This window comes from Triticum urartu, chromosome 3A (assembly GCF_056163025.1).
Source record: "Triticum urartu cultivar PI428250 chromosome 3A, HENAU_Tu73, whole genome shotgun sequence".
NCBI classification, from domain to species: domain Eukaryota; kingdom Viridiplantae; phylum Streptophyta; class Magnoliopsida; order Poales; family Poaceae; genus Triticum; species Triticum urartu.
Genome location: NC_141875.1, coordinates 190,333,229 through 190,346,601, shown reverse-complemented (window position 1 = coordinate 190,346,601; position 13,373 = coordinate 190,333,229). Strand labels below are relative to the sequence as shown.

At 44.9% G+C, this 13,373-nt stretch overlaps 1 pseudogene; it reads left to right on the top strand.

Moving 5' to 3' along the window:
- The first annotated feature begins 3,625 nt into the window (after positions 1–3,625).
- Positions 3,626–4,491, top strand: LOC147979150 (uncharacterized; annotated as a pseudogene).
- Positions 4,492–13,373: the final 8,882 nt, after the last annotated feature.

Below are 13,373 nucleotides of genomic sequence, written 5' to 3'. Positions count from 1 at the left end.
TAGGCTCTTCCATCCTTCCTTCATCCATCGTAAGATAACCCAAAACTTGAAAACTTCAATCACACAAAACTCAACAAAACCTTCGTGAGATCCGTTAGTATAAAAAAGCGAACCACTACTATAAGTACTGTATCAAACAACTTCATATTTTGTTTTTGTATTATATCTATTGTATTCCAACTTTTCTATGGCAAAAACTCATCAAAGAAAACCATAGAGTCATCAAAATAAGCACACAACACAAAGAAAAACAGACTCTGTCAAAATAGAAGAGTCTGTAGCAATCTGACTATTTTCTAATACTTCTCTAACTCCAAAACTCTAAAAAATTAGGACGACCTGAGAAATTTGTATATTGATCTACTTCAAGTGGAATGGGTATTTTATTGCTCTCTGGTAAAAAATGAAAATTAATTTCGTGAGCATAAAATTTTCTGTTTTTCATCAAGATCAAACAACTATCACCCAAGAAGATCCTAAAGGATTTACTTGGCACAAACACTAATTAAAACATAAAAACACAATTATAACAGTAGCATAATTATGCTAACACTCAATAATAGGAAGCAAAAAGCAAAAATAAATTTTATTCATTGGGTTGCCTCCCAACAAGCGCTATAGTTTTACGCCCTTAGCTAGCCATAAAGAAAGGATCCAAGTTTTGTAATCTTTGTCCAACTCTTCAATAAAACACTTAGGATCCTTTAGAGATTTAGCATAAAGATTTTCAATAACAATACTTCTAGGAATAAAAAGAATTCATTCTCGCAAAAAGGATCTCTTATCACTTCAACAAAATCTGGGTGAATACTAATCATCTTAATATCTCCTTTACTATTGTTACTAGAAGTTGCACCCTTGTTCTTGGCTCTACCACTCTTTACAGGAGTTTTCTCAATAGTTTTAGCGGAAGCAAAAGCCGTTCTTAGATTACTAAAGATTTCCGCTAATTTATCAATCTGAGACAGACTTTCTTCTATTCTTTCATGGATTATGGTACCCTTCTCTTTTTAACAACTTAAAAATATCTCCCGCTTTTGACCCAATATTAGTGGCAAAATTATGCAACTTTTTATCTATAATTTACATATGATCTTTGGTCAGCATTTTCTTCTCAATAGCATCTAGTCTTTCCATAACATGCTCAAGCGTCAAATTTGTTTCATTAATCATGAGAGGTGGTGACCCCACTAAATTTCCCATAGCATTAAAGCATCAAGAGAGGGACACACCAAGAAATTTCCACCGGTAATAGTATCAAGGATGAATCTATACCAAGTGGTGATGCCAACATAAAAGCAACAAAGAAGAACAACGGTAGATTGCTTACGAATAGATCTATTATGAGCGTTGCAAATTCTATACCAAGCATCTTTTAGATTTTCTCCTCCCCTTTGTTTAAAGTTGAGAACCTCATTCTCGAGAGTGCAAGTAATAGAGGGAGAACTATGCATAATGAAAGTAACGGCAAACAAGATTGCACACAAAGATAGATCCGGCAAGAAAATGATGAATGGAAAAGAGAGGCGAATAAAATGGCAAATTTTTGTGAAGTGGGGGAGAGAAAAATGAGAGGCAAATGGAAATTAATGTAAATTGTGAGTAGATTAGATTTGTGATTAGGAACCTGGTATATGTTGAAGATCCTCCCCGGCAACAGTGCTAGAAATTCCTTTTGATGTCGCTTGGAGCTACGTCGATATTTCCCCAAAGAGGAAGGGATGATGCAGCACAGCGGCGATAGGTATTTCCTTCAGATATGTAACCAAGGTTATCGAACCAGTAGGAAAACCAAGCAACACAACGTAAACATCCCCTGCACACAAATAAAAACCACTCGCAACCCGATGTGTTAAAGGGATTGTCATTCCCTTTCGGGTAACGGCGCTAGAAATTGATCCGTGGACGGGATAAAGTTGTAATAGATTGAATAAATAGATCACAAATAAAATAAAGTGCAGCAAAGTATTTTTGTATTTTCGGTTTAATAGATCTGAAAATAAATGTAAGAGAAAAGTAGATCGTAAGGCAAATATATGAGAAAGAAAGACCTGGGGGCCGTAGGTTTCACTAGTGGCTTCTCTCGAGAAAAATAGCAAATGGTGGGTGAAAAAATTATTGTTGGGAAATTGACAAAACTTCAAATAATTATGACGATATCCAGGCAATGATCATTATATAGGCTGACTCCGGCCTGCATCTACTACTATTACTCCACACATCGACCGCTATCCAGCATGCATCTAGTGTATTAAGTTCATGGAGAAACGGAGTAATGCAATAAGAACGATGACATGATGTAGACAAGATCTATCTATGTAGAGATAGACCCCATCGTTTTATCCTTAGTAGCAATGATACATACATGTCATTTCCTTTTCTGTCACTGGAATCAAGAACCGTAAGATCGAACCCACTACAAAACACCTCTTCCCATTGCAATATAAATAGATCAAGTTGGCCAAACAAAACCCAAATATCGGAGAAGAAATACGAGGATATAAGCAATCATGCATAAAAGAGATCAAAGAAACTCAAATACTTTCATGGATATAAAAAGATATATCTGATCATAAACTCAAAGTTCATCGATCCCAACAAACACACCGCAAAAGAGTTACTATCATATGGATCTCCAAGAGGCCATTTTATTGAGAATCAAGAGAGAGAGAGAGAGATGAATCCATCTAGCTACTAACTACGGACCCGAAGGTCTACAAAGAACTACTCACGCATCATCGGGGAGGCACCAATGGAGGTGGTGAACCCCATCCGAGATGGTGTCTAGGTTGTATTTGATGGTTCTGGACTCTGTGGCGGCTGGATGAATATTTCGTCGACTCCCCTTGGGTTCTAGGATTTTTGGGGTATTTATAGAGCAAAGAGGCGGTCCAGGGGGCACCCGAGGTGAGCACAACCTACCAGGGCGTGCCTGGGCCTCCTGGCGCACCCTGGTGGGTTGTGCCCCCCTCGGGACACCCCCAGGCGCACCCTGGGCCCGTTGTGTTCCTCCTGGCCCATAAAATTCTCCGTAAACTTTCGTGGCATTTGGACGCCATTTGATATTGATTTTCGGCGATGTAAAAAATAGCAACTGGCACTTGGCACTATGTCAATAGGTTAGTACCAAAAAATGATATAAAATGATTATAAAACATCCAAGATTGATAATATAACAGCATGGAACAATAAAAAATTATAGATACGTTGGAGACGTATCATTGTGCTATGTGTGTAGTTATCATATTGTATTGGGGATTCTTTGCTTATTTCCCTTCATGTATGTGTGCTGGCCTATTGGCCCGATGGAATATATGCTCACTTCATAACATGGTATAAGAGCTAGGGTTAGGTTCCCTAGCCGTCGCCGCCACCACCGTCGGTCGCTGCTCCTCTCTTCATCGAGCCTCTCCCCTCTTCTTCTTGGTAGCCGCTGCCGCCTGCTAGTCCAGGCTGCTGCTGCCGCCATCCTTCCCAGTCGGTGCCGCCGCCTCAACATGCTGCTATTGCTGCTCCTCTTCTCGGCTGCTGCTGCTGCTGCTCTTCTCCTCCGGATCTGCTGCCACCATCAAGCTGTGCATTCTGCTGGTGCTGGTCTTCAACGAGCTGCTGCTTCTCTGCTAGAATGGCGCCCTCCACCACCACCGGTGTTGTCCCAGTCCCACGATGTCCTGTTATCTTCGACATACAGAACTACAGGGACTGGGTGCAGCACATCAAGCTACACATGAGGGGCCAACTGGTCTGGGAGCACCTCTTTGGTGCTCGGCCTTGTCCCCTGCTGCCCACTCCTCCAGCTAAGTTGGCCTTCCCTGTTGATGCCGATGAAACCAAGCAATGTGAGATGCTAGATGCTTTTGAAGAGGCCACTGAAGAGTATCAGAATCAACTCCACTTGTACAAGCAATGGACAAATGATGATGCTCGAGCCTCTTCTATCTTGGTGAACAACATGGATGTTGATCTCACCATGGATGTGGTGGCCCTTAGCACTGCATATCAGATGTGGGAGCACCTTCACCATCGCTTTGAGTCTATAGGGGATGCCATGTATCCCTCTATTGTTCGTCAAGAGCAACAACTACAACATGGAGATGCTACTGTGGATGATTTCTACAAGGAGATGTCGGCAATGTGGCGCCAATTGGACCCTATGGGAGCAGATGTTTGTCGCAGATGTTAGTGTTGTGTGCGGCAACAAGCTAAGCTGGAGGTTCGTCGCCTCTACAACTTCCTCACTCGCCCCGGGCCGGAGTTCGAGCAGAGTCGTGCTCAGCTATTGGCACGCCATCCTCGGCTCTACTCTGGAGGCTCTTGCTATGGTGTGATCTGAGGAGGTGCGTCTACAGAGCACGGGCTTGTTGCCATCCTCTTCAGCAGTCCTGGCTGCCCGCGTTCGACCACCGCTGCCTGGTGTGCCCTCTTCTACATAGGTGGCAGCAACCTCCACTAGTGCCTTTTGCAACTACTGCAAGAAGGATGGTCACATGATCACAGAGTGCATCAAGAGGAGGAAACAGGGTCGCTGAGGTGGCCGTCCTCAAAAGGACTCAGGAGGCTCCTCTAATTCTCGTGAGGGCTTCCTTGAGAAGGTTCACCAGGAGATGCTCACCTTGCCGTGCCGCCTTACTGCTTCTGCACCATCCTCAGGTTCTACTGGTCAGACGTCTGGTCCACCACCGCACTCTTCTTCAAGTACATCTTTGCCCTGGATTCTTGATTCTGGGGCCTCCTTCCACATGACACCACATAGAGATCACCTTTGTGCTGTCAACTTTGTGCCTTCTCCACTTACGGTTCAGACTGCGGATGACACTTCTCTTCCTATTGCCGCAAGAGGGACTCTTTCCATGTGTTCTTTTCATGTCCCTGCCGTTTCCCATGTTCCTAAACTAACTATGCAACTTCTATCTGCTGGTCAACTTACTGACTTGGGTTGTCGTGTTATTTTGGATTCTGACTCTTGTTGTGTTTAGGATCGTCGTACGGGGACTCTGGTTGGGATCGGTCCTCGGCGCCATGACTATCAATGCCTTTGGGAGCTCGATTGGCCGCGCCTTCCTTCCGCCACGTCCTTTAGCCAGTCGGACATCACCACCCCTTTTGCTTCAGCTGCCACCTCCACCACACCCTTCGCTTAGTGGCATCATCGATTGGGTCATATTTGTGGCTCTCGCTTGTCTTCTTTGGTTAGGAGTGGTGTGCTCAATCTGTTGAATGTGTTTTCCTTGTCTACAATTTGGAGCACAAAGGTTACCGTTGCCGGGACCCTATTGCCCGGAGACTGAGAATCTCCAAAGATGTCACTTTTGATGAGTCTCGCTCCTTCCACCCTCATCATTCTTCTACTGCCACCACCGAGTCGTTAGTTGAGCCTCTATCTTTTTTGACTCTACCTGAATCTTCACCTTTATCGTCACCTAGTAGGTCCACTCCTAGCCTTCCACATGTGTCTGCTCATGAGCTTCAGCTTACACAGGACGATGTTTCTATTCCTCACTCTCCTACCTGGGTTGAGCCATACACTCTCTCTCCTTTTCCTTTTACCTACTCTCGTCGTTCTCAGCACCCTTCTCCCTCTGATGCGCCACCTTCCACTTCCTCTCTCTCTCCACTTCCTTTTGTCTACTCCCATCGTGCTCAACACCCTTCTCCCTCGGATGCGCCCACTTCCACTTCCATTCATTCCCTGTTGGGTCCCATTCCTCCAGAACTACCTACCCCTCCCGCTCCTTGGTATAATCTGCATGATTGCCACACTCTCCAGCCTCCTGCGTACAATGTTGCTGTTGCTACCATTCTTGTCGAGCCATGTAGGTATCGTGAGGCTACTGCTCATTTTGAATGGCAGCATGCTATGGCAGAGGAGATTCATGCTCTTGAGCGCACATGGACTTGGGACCTTGTACCCCTACCTACACGTGTTATACCCATCACTAGCAAATGGGTCTACAAGGTTAAGACACATTCAGATGGTTCTCTCGTGCGCTACAGAGCTCCTCTTGTTGAGCGTGGCTTCCAACAGGAGTATGGTCGTGACTATGATGAGACTTTTGCTCCTGTTGCTCACATTAGGGGTGGGCATAAAAACCGAGAACCAAAGATCGGAGCCGAAAAAACGAAACCGAAGCCAAAAAAACCAAGGACCGAAACTTCAGTTGTTCGCTAAGTCACAGAACATCAGAAATCTATATTACATCGATGGATTCGTTTGTTTGATCCTATTGACCGAATATCCCGAATTAACTGAACATGTGCAGCCCCGCTTCGTGCATATTAAGGCCATCATACTAAGCCCACTAGAAAAAGCCCAATAACTAATATATGTCGTATCCTAGATTCGCTAGTTGCTTTGCCCTAGATCCCTCATTACATCACATAGTGGCGCCGCCTCTTTTCCCCCCTTCTCGCGCAATACCAGCGGCCGCCGGCTGCGGGCGTGCATCTATGCGTCTTGCATGGTGGCTGCAGCCTGCGACTGTGCATACATGCGTCATGCGCGGTGGCTACCGGCGGCGCTCATGGATCCCTCGCGATGGGTAATGGCCGATGACGTCCATCCCTTCGACGCATTCGTGGGCTCGCTGGTAGCACTCATTCATGGCCGGCTGCCTACTTCCGACGATGCATCAGCCCCTGTATGTTACAGATGTTTCAATTAATTCATGTTTGCTCGTTCACATTTTCTTGACAAAGATTGGAGCCCCGATTTCTTCCTCCCAGTCAAACTATCAGGTCTCTTCGGTAGTAACCGAGGACTGAACCAATTTTCCGTTTGACCAAACTATCGATCACTAATTTCTTCCAAGACCGATTGGTCAGGAAAAAGCATAGAACCGAAATTCAAAATAACACGATGCACCGAACCGATTTGTTCGGTCTAACCGAATGCGCATGCCTAGCTCATATGACCATTGTTCGCACTCTTTTGGCTATTGCTGCTATTCGGCAGTGGTCCACCTCTCAATTAGATGTCAAGAATGCCTTCTTGAATGGTGAGCTATGAGAAGTGGTCTATATGCAGCCGCCTCCTGGCTATACTTTCTCTGATGGCACTGTCTGTTGCCTTCGGCGCGCTCTTTATGGGCTGAAACAAGCTCCTGGTACCTAGTTTGAGCGTTTCTCTGCCGTCATCATAGGGATTGAGTTCTCTACTAGTGCTCATGATCCTGCTCTGTTTATTCATACTTCTCCTCGCGGTCGCACCCTTTTACTACTCTATGTTGATGACATGACTATCACAGGGGCTGACCACCAATTCATTGATTTTGTGAAGAAATGTCTACATGAGCAATTCTTGATGACTGATTTGGGTTCTCTTCGCTACTTTCTTGGACTTGAGATCATTTCTTCCCCTGAGGGTATTTATCTCTCTCAAGAGAAGTACATCCAAGATCTTCTGACTCGTGCCTGCCTCACTGATCAGCGCATGGTTAACACTCCTATGGGGTTTGGTCTCCGTCTTCGTCCTGGTGAGGGTGAACCCCTTGCAGATCCCACACGCTACCACCATATTGTTGGGAGCCTTGTCTATCTAGGCATCACTCGTCCTGACATTTCTTTTGCTGTGCACATTCTGAGTCAGTTTGTCTTTGCTCCCACTCAACTTCACTACAATCACCTTCTTCGTGTTCTTCGTTACCTTCGTGGTACTGTGACTCATCGCTTATTCTTCCCTCACTCCAGCTCTCTTCAGCTTCAGGCCTACTGTGATGCTAACTGGGCCAGCGATCCCACTGATCGCCACTCTCTCTGCCTATTGTGTTTTTCTTGGCTCCTCCCTGATTGCCTGGAAGACCAAGAAGCAGACTGATGTATCTCGCACCAGTGTTGAGGCTGAGCTACGAGCTATGGCGTCCGTGACTGCAGAAATTACTTCGCTATGGTGGCTTCTTCAGGATTTTGGTGTTTTCACTGCTGCACCGACCCCTCTGCTCTCCGACAGCACTGGGGCACTCAACATTACCCGCGATCCTGTTAAGCATGAGCTCACTAAGCACATCGGTGTTGATGCCTCCTACACACATTCTCAGGTGCAAGACAGAATTGTGACCCCCTCAGTAGTGCCCTTGGAGCTTCAGCTTGCTGATTTTCTGACGAAAGCTCATACATGGTCCCAACACAGCCTTTTCCTGTCCAAACTCGTTGTCCAAGATCCCCCTTGAGTTGGGGGGGGGGGGTGTTAGAACAGGGTTGTGCTGTGTGTGTAGTTATCATATTGTATAGGGGCTTTTTTGCTTATTTCCCTTCATGTATATGTGTTGGCCTGTTGGCCCGATGGAATATATGCTCACTTCATAACAAGCGGAACCCTGTGCGTACAGGGGTCAACACACGGGGTGTCTAGAGAGTTTCTGACCACCCAGAAGACACAACAATGCTAGTAGGTATAGGAGGGATGGTGTATATGTTTTGGAAGTATACCAACACGACAAAAATCCATAATGACCCCTCTTAATAGTGCGGTATATCCTATGACTCAAATCGAACCAAAACGGAAACCTTCGCGTCACAGGTAAACCATGCCTTTGACCTTTTTGAATTGGGGGGTCACACAACTCCATCATAATCTTCATGGAACCAATATCCTGAGATAAACTTTAGAGGGTTCCATCATAATCTTCATGGAACCAATATCCCGATATTAGTTCCTCTAACCACATTGTCATCACACCAAATATAATAAAGTGCCACATGCACTTTCACCGCGGTCACATGTAGTTTGATTACATCTAAGGATAAACATGCGGAAGATTACATTCGTGCCTTGGAGTATACGCTAAGTCTTCAGAGGGTTCCATCTTGATTACTCCATGGGGCCTGAAGAATGTGGCCCACTAGTTGGTTGTTTGGGGGTCCTCGGCCTAGCCCATCTCTGGGAGCCGACGTGGTTAGCACCCCCTATGTAGGACACCATCAGTAACCCCTGAACCGATCTTCGAAGCTGAGGACAATCCTCGAACAACTTGTTCTTGTTGTTGGACTTCAGCCCTATAAACTGTTTCAACACCTTCTTCGTGCATCTCCCTCCAAAGCAACCATCATTTTTTCGAAGGAATAGTATACCTCAGACCTTTGAGGATCCCCAACTGAGATTCCTGAGAAGCAATTTTCCTTTTCATTGGATCCGAAGACCCTTCCCACACCTAGCTATCTTAATGGCGAAGTTTTACTATGCTGGAATGGTGCACCAGTTCTGTCATGTTCTGTCAACTTTCACCAAACCCGAACCACCACCACATACTATGGAGCCGAAAGGTCCTGTCAGTAGTCATTATGCCGTGTTTAGCGTAGCTCGAGGCCATTTCTATTCGCACTTCTTATCAAATAAAGAGATCATGCCCTATATTTTCGGCGACATCATCAATAAAAACCCCTCGATTCACACGAGCCCATAATGTATATCGTGTTGGAACTTGTGAAATTACTGCAACACAGTACACCCCTTATGTCGTGGACTTGACACAGCAGATGTCCTAGCGCAAGGACTTAATCATGGAGCCATCGCAACTAGGTTAGCTTGAAGGGGTTAAGAGGGACAAAGGACACATCGAGTTTACCCAGGTTTGGCCCCTCTCAATGAGGTAAAAGCCAACTCCTGCTCTATGTTGTATTGCTAGGGTTTTGATTACCAGGGAGCGAATACGTTTGACCTAGCTCTCGATTGTTGTTACTTGTCCTTAACTCACCGCCGGGTCATCCCTTTATATACATAGGATGACGCCTGGCGGCTTACAAAGTCTCGGTCGGCTCATACACAACGTGTCCGGCTCGGTGACTAACTAATCCTGCCTTACAATACAAGTTATACATGTGTGGCGGTTCATCCTCTTGGACCTCAATTCGCCTCTGGGTCTTAGGCAATCAATGGGCTTGTATGAGCCTCCATCTTCATTGATAAGTCTCCAGTGGTATGACCCGGCCCCTCCTGGGCGGTTCATACCCAATAGTTACATCCCCAACATTAGGCCCCAGGTTGATTTGAACTTGTTCATATCAATCTTCAATATCTGACTTTGTAAAAATCTTGCATTGCTTGTTTGATAAACCTTGTTGTAAACTACCATGATGTTAGCTCACAGAACTTTCTTAAACCGCCATGACGTCATTTTGCAGTAATTTCGCGTGAGGCCCAGAACATCTTAACTAATCCTTATCTTAATGAGCATCTCGAAAACCGAGGCATCCATATAGCCACATGATGATTTTGGCCTCCTTGATTCCCGCGCATGCCTTGTATCCACTCCATTATAAATAGGGACGGGAGTCTTTTCCATTCCCCTTGCCTCATCGCCTTCGTCTTCCTCTTGCTTCTCCTCTGCCGCGACCTCCGAGCACCGCATCAACTCAGGCCGCTGCATCGACCTGACCAGACCAGAGAACGCCGGTGCTCCACCGCAGTCCATCTAGAACCGTAAGTGTTCATCTCCTTCACCCTCAGATCTACATTAGGGTTAGCCTTGTTCATCGGTGTTCTTCGCTGTTTTTCATTTTCTCCTTTTGTTCGAGTAGCCTTTGATCTGTGCACAACGTGAAACTTATGTGGTAGCAGTCTAGCATTTGTTTTTAACATCAGAACACTTCTTTTTCATAGAAAATCCCATCGGGGCACATGAACTTTTCTGTCGCCGCCACCTTAGGTTTATAATTTACTGCCTTTTCTACATTGCTGTAGATCCATAATTATAGCTTTAGCTTGTGAAATCTGTTTGTCCACCACTTAGCAAAATTTTCACTGATAGATTAGAAGCACCATAACTCCATGGAGGCTTATGACATAACCTGTGACCCGCCATATAACATTTTGCCTTGTTTGAACCACAATCATATGCATCATAGCTTGCATAGAACGACAATATTTTCTCTGGTTTACCCCATTTGGCTTAACAGCAGAAATCTTAATCCGATAGGTATCATTAGTCCCCTTTTAAGCCACCAAGATGAATACCTGCGTACTTCAATGTTCATCGTCCGGCTTAACCTGTCAGCTGTTTATAGCACTTTATCTCTGAATCAATGGTCCGGTTTAATAACATCTTGAATCGCCTTGTGTAGGCCGTGGCCCCAATCATGACTAAGACAGTCATATCCTGTGACCAGGTCCCATCCATCGTTACCGAGGAAATGCTCCAAGACTATGTCAAAATCGTCTTCTTACCAGCAAAAAACATCATTCACCAGCGTGCTCCAAAACAGGATGAAGTCAGACCTTAGCCGCAGAACAATGGAGTTATCGTTTTCACTGATCACATGAACCGGGGCTTCTCACCGCCCGGGTCGAAATTCTTCCGTGACGTTCTGCATTTTTTGCAAATTCATCCTCAAGATATCAGACCTAATTTTGTTTCAAATATCTGCAATTTCCAAGTCTTCTGTGAAGTATACCTTCATGAAGAACCCAGTGTTGAACTCTTTAGAGAGTATTTTTACTTGAACCGCCAGAATGAATTCACTGATGGGCCCAGCCAGGAGCTTTGAGGGATCTCAAATCAGCAACGTAGAGATGCCATTTTTCCATATGCTCAGCTTCCAAGCCATCTCATGGATTGGAATCAAATCTAGTTCTATTGCAAAGATACTTCTCCTACTGATGAAAACCCCTTGTCAGGCTTCCGTGACCAACGGCTCAACCCAAAGCACCCTCTCCCCGAACGGCTCACCACCGCTGAACGGGCCAAACTTGTGCCTACCTTTTCAAAGTTAGAGCATTCTTGGACAATGGATTGACTGAGGTTAACTTGGTTCAATGCTGGGTAGCTTGGAGGATCATACCTTTAAGCCGCCGGTCCGGTTTAATGTGCACGTATACTGGCGATACCAAAGATCCACTTCGTTATAATTCAACACGTTTAACTGACAAAGCCATCAATGATATGACAAAAACTCTTCTCAATGAAAACTTGGAGAGCTGTAGCAAAGTGGGTCTGAATCCCTTCTGCACACTTAACCCGGCACCGGATGTAATCTTTTCCGGTTTATATGGTTTACTTCATTGTTCATATAACTTGCAAATCCCCAACCTTTATTGTAATTTTTTCACGTTGGAGCCGCCTTTTGGAATAAGAAATATGATGAAAAAGCCGCCAAGAAAGTCAGGGCTAAGACCAAAGTCGTGAAGAAGAATAAAAAGAAATCCATTGCGTCTGATATGTTGAACTTGGACGAAGATGATGAGTCGGAGGTAGACCTTGATTCCCTTGGCTCTTTTTTCAACTATCTTATTGACACTGATTGCTATCAGGATGACATGGAAACCAGCCAGGCGGGTGATGACGAGGTAACTATTATTTCCTCCAACTTAGAGGCTTTGCCAAGACACAAAATTCGACGAGTGACCCAGAAAGTATGGTTTTCTCACCCTTTAGCTCACTTGTATCCCAACTTTATTTTGAAGCAACAACAACATGAGAACCGGCGTAGAACCTGGACCAGAGGAGGCAGAGAGCTTTCCTCCGGTTTACCTAACACACTAGCCCCACACAAACACCGGAATGAGGTACTTCAAAATTCCGACTCTATTTATTCCAAGGCATGTCTTATTCATCAAGCACTTAATCCTTTTGACTTAATTATCAGGGGACCTCTCACTCTTCATCTGGTGATTCATCTCAGACTCAGCTTCTGACTTTCAAGACCGACCCTGGGTACCAACTTTATCTGTGTTTTTCCACATCTCTAAACTCATACTGACTTTTTAATCCTCTTGCAGTGGAAAAGCAAAGCCTAGCAAAAAGGGTAAAATAAACAAGCCAATAGAGGACCCCAAGACTCATGAACCGAAAAAACAAGCACAAATATCTGAAGCCTCAATGCAACAACTGGAAGAACCTGCTGATGAGCCGCCACCAGAAAATCCCGGTACCTCTACTGAGCATATAATTGTCATCCCTTGGGTGCTGAACCGCCAAACCCATTCAAGCCTTCAGAACCAAACACCAAGGAAGTTCTGATCACCGACACTAGTTTTCAAGAACCGGGGAATCCTATTGCTCTAGCAAAACATTTTGCCAAAGAAGAATTGATCGAGAAGCGCAAGGTCAAAGTTGACATGGCCAATTATTCTCATCTGAATATTAGTGAGATCCTCTCCGGCTATCTCACCCAAGTACACAACAACCGTGATCGGGAGATTAACATGGTCAAGCACATGCACCAGAAATATGAGGTATCAATTTCTTGTTTTATATAATATATATTCCTTCAGCCCCCAAGTCTACTTAATATGATAGAATAAAATATACTATAGACTTGTTAGATAGCCTTTAACTATGCATCTGAGTCAAAACCTGTAGCCCCCAAGGGCCGACTGAAACTTATGAAGATAAGCCGAGACTTCCAAGAATCAACTTTGCACCTATAGTCCATGGGGGTGG